Consider the following 4,773-nt stretch of genomic DNA (forward strand, 5'->3'; position numbering starts at 1 on the left):
GTACTAGGATAGCCATAGGTGTAAACACCGAAGGAGGGTTGGGGGAACCTCTGCGTCACAGTTAGGTAATTAAGTAACACTTCTTCGAAACAAACGCTCTGAAGGAATGGAAAAAGTTCCTCTTTTTTCTAAGAGTAAACGGGTTAATTAAGCACATCTGTCAATTCATTGTACCACCAAAAATTAGGCCAATGTTTGAAACATTCATTGCTGTAGTTTCATGGAAATTCATAAGCCCGCTTGTTAGATATTTGGGAAAAACACTATTACACGGCCACTGGAAACGTTAGTAGCAAAGACTTAAACATTTGCATAAAATGATTTCATTATAATCTAATTGATGAGAAATTATTCAAATTCAACTCACCTATTCAATATCTGATAATACACATTGATTCAATTTTGCAATGACGAACCATTGCCTGAAAGCATGTAATATTGGAATTCTTTTGATAATTGCTTTTTCATTTGTTACAATAAATTAATAGTAAAGGTTTTTTTTAATGAATACAGATTTCGTTTAATTGGCTGATCCCAATGATTATCTATGAATTAGGGAAAAAATCGTTTTTATACATAACAACTGAGCAAAAAAAAAAGAAAAAAATACTTAACTTATTATAAAAGTAAATGCATCATAAATCTCTCAACACATATCGAGTTTTTACTGTTATTTAATTTGATTGTGAATCAGTTGACAAGAGAAAATTTTTATCAGATATATTGAAAACTTCAAAAAAAGGTATGAATTTTTTTTTGGATATATTATAAAAAAAAAAACCGAATCGTATTTATATCAGATATTGAAAACAACCAATAAAGATTTTGATTTTTATCAAACATATTAGATACACAATAATCACTGGATTTTTATGAAACCTGGGAAAACTGCGAAACAGAATCATATTTCCACCACACCTTTTGAAAGCCACTAAAACATATTTTGATTTTTATCAGATCTATTGACAACAAAGCCAAATTCAGTATAAGTTGATATAAAACAATTTGGAGAAAACCCCGTGCCTATATATATATATATATATATATATATATATATATATATATATATATATATATATATATATATATATATATATATATATATATATATATATATATATATATATATATATGTGTGTGTGTGTGTGTGTCTGAGTGTATATATATATATATATATATATATATATAATATATATATATATATATATATATATATATATATATATATATATGTGTGTGTGTGTGTGTGTGTGCCTGTATGTATGCGTGTGTGTGTTTGTGTATGTGTGTGTATGTAAGTAGGTAAGTAAGTAAGCTATAGATATATCAAATAGAAAATAGTGTATTTCTCTGATATAATTTATCAAAAGTAATCCCATAATCTCTTTTCTGCCCTAATTCATAAACGCAAAACAAATATACCATTGTTGTTAACAAAAACCTCATTCCCATTCATTCCTTCGTTCATTCATTTACAATGGTGAAAATGGACTCCTCACATTAGCGTGAACACTGTTTTTGTGGAGTAAGAAATGGAAATGACATTTAGAAGAGAGAGTTTTTGCAGATTAGGTTTTAGATTTTAGAAAAAAATATATATGTTAGTTTGTATGGATATAGAGAGAATATATAGAACTATACTTGTATACATACATACATACATACTTACATACATATGTTTATATATACCTACAGACTTTATATTCAGAAGCAATATGGGTCGTATTTTGTATGCACTGTAGATTTTACCCATCTCTCTCTCTCTCTCTCTCTCTCTCTCTCTCTCTCTCTCTCTCTCTCTCTCTCTCTCTCTCTCTCTCTCTCTCTCTCTCTCTCCAAAATATGTAAGAAAATATTCCCTCATAAAATAGACGATTTATTGATAAAGCGTCAACAGATCTCCTTAATAATTCATAGTTGGCAGCCCCTTCGATGTTTTTTTTTTTTTTCTTTTTTAAACAAATAATAAAGTAATAAGATCTTTTATATTACTGACGTGTCCTTCACCTGAGATGATGTTATTTATGTAATTATTAGCATACAGAACTCCATATAGTGAAAAAAAAATCAACTCTAAATTTAATCTACCCTCCTATATTTTCATTGAAAAAATTTATCAGTTTTGATAAAGATTTCCATTGAAATTAGTTTTTGCAATGATATTTATATTAATTTTTTTATGTATCATAATTTTTCTTTTACTTTTAATCTAATTTTTATCACAATATTCAAATGGAAAATTCGTAATCTAATGAAAAATTATTCAATATCTTTTTTTGAAAAGAATAAAGGGAATTCTCATATTAAGTATAATTAGAAACAAGGATCAGAGTCATGTTCAGATCAAAGTGCAATACTTGCTGGAACAATTTCAACAATCGTTTCTTAAGGGAAGGAATGTGTTCTTGGTTGGCACTAGACTGTGGGGGGTCGTAATTAGACGAGAGAATTGCAAGAGAATTAAAATCTCCAGCGATGTATTGAAAAATATAATTGAAAGTTTGCAATATAAGTAACTCTCTCATATGTTTAAAGTGTTCTGCTTTCTTTCTTCATAAATTATCTCGGAACAAGACAGAGTAAACTATATAAAGTCAAAATTGAAAGAGACAAAAAAAAAAGAAGCACAAGACTTGGCCAAGTCAAACTTGCCTGAGTTGTGTGTCCAACCAAGTTAGTTTGAACAAGAAGTGACCCAATTGTTAAGGGATTTGAAATTCTGAGAAGAGCCGTTGCAAAGACAATGCATTTGGAACTGTGATCTCTAGAACTCTTCTTTGTGTTGACACATTCGTGAGAGAATTATTTTGCAGTTGGAAGTTAAAACATTAAATTGTTTTTAGTATTAATAATTTTCTTCTTGGACAAAACTCGCACACAAACCCGTATATGTATATATATATATATATATATATATATATATATTATATATATATATATATATATATATATATATATATATATATAAATTATATATATATACATTTATATACATATATATATATGCTATATAATATTATATATTTATATATATATTATATATATATATATATATATATATATATATATATATATATATATATATATGTATATATATATATATATATATATATATATATATATATATATATATATATATATATATATATATATATATATATATATAAACATATGTGTATGTTTGTGTGTGTGCGTGTGACTATTGATATATGTATAAGTAATATATGAAAATAGAATGTTTAAGAGAAAAATCTATAGAGACTCCTGAAATACAATAGGTAAATTCTTCCTGATCATTGATATTGAGATTCAATTAAATGAAATCCTCTGTGAAACTAAGAGAAGGAATTTCCTATTCATCTTCGTCTAATCCTGAAGTTGGGTTCAAAAGATGAAAATAGAACCAAGATATTTGTTGGTCTGGAAATCACCAAGAGACTCAACGACTGGAATTATGTTAACAAAGACTTTAGACTTCAAGGAGGCAGAAACATTCGGTAGTTTCTTTTTAATCAAATACAATTGGAAGAGTTACATCTCTCTCTCTCTCTCTCTCTCTCTCTCTCTCTCTCTCTCTCTCTCTCTCTCTCTCTCTCTCTCTCTCTTCTCATCAAACAACTATTGGTGAACAAAACCTCTTCTTGCGATTTAACTTAACAAAGGAACTTTCAGTTTATTAGATGCATGTTCTGAATAGCAGAGAGAGAGAGAGAGAGAGAGAGAGAGAGAGAGAGAGAGAGAGAGAGAGAGAGAGAGAGAGAGAAGGGGGGGGGAATATTACGAGCAAATAACTGCAATTGCATTTTACATGACATTAGACGTTTTGTACATCTTATGTCAAGTTTGTTGTCATGCGTTTCCTGATTTCAATTCAATTTGTTATCATAGAGAGAGAGAGAGGAGAGAGAGAGAGAGAGAGAGAGAGAGAGAGAGAGAGAGAGAGAGAGAGAGAGAGAGAGAGAGAGAGTTCAACGTAGTCTAAACGATTAAAACTGAATCAAATTCCCAGTGAAACCAATGTAGAAAGATCTAACGATTTTCATATTTAGATTTCAAGTTTTGTAACGTTAAGTTAAACACAAACTTTAACTCTGCTCAGATAAATGTTTTCGAATTTTGATTCTTCCTTTCTCTTTCATTGGTTATTTCCTTCTTATTGTTATTATTGTAATTAATAAATTTATTACGAAATCTTTATAGGTAAAACGTCAACAATAGATAAAGTCATTTGAAGTAAAAAAACTAATGTAATCCTTATTCTATGTTTTATAGTGTTAGCATCACTCTAATTATCTATCCGCAATTAAGATCCGTATTATTCAAAAGAAATATTATTCATAAATTCTGGCCTATTCTGACTAACATATAGAGCAATCTTACTTACTTACTCCGGTGGTATTTAGGCCACATTTTTGACCCATGACCGCTCGTGATAGGATTCTCCACTCTTCTCTATCCTTTGCCTGATGGAACCATTCATTTGGGTTTCCCCCAGAGATTCTTACATTCCTCCTCCAAGCATCTTCTCCAATCTTTTCTTGGCCGTCCTACAGGTCTTCAGCCAAGAATATCCTCTTTGGAGCTATATCTTCCTCCATACGAGCCATGTGTCCTGCCCATTGGAGTCTCCTTGATCCAATTACATCACATATATTTGGTTGGTTTGTACTATTTCTTATTTCTCTATTATGTCGTCTTCTCCATCCATTTATTTCTTGGTCATAGATGGGCCCCTCTATTCTTCCCAGAATCCCATTCTCAAAAATGTCAAAT

The sequence above is a fragment of the Palaemon carinicauda genome, chromosome 25, assembly GCF_036898095.1.
Source record: "Palaemon carinicauda isolate YSFRI2023 chromosome 25, ASM3689809v2, whole genome shotgun sequence".
Taxonomy (NCBI): domain Eukaryota; kingdom Metazoa; phylum Arthropoda; class Malacostraca; order Decapoda; family Palaemonidae; genus Palaemon; species Palaemon carinicauda.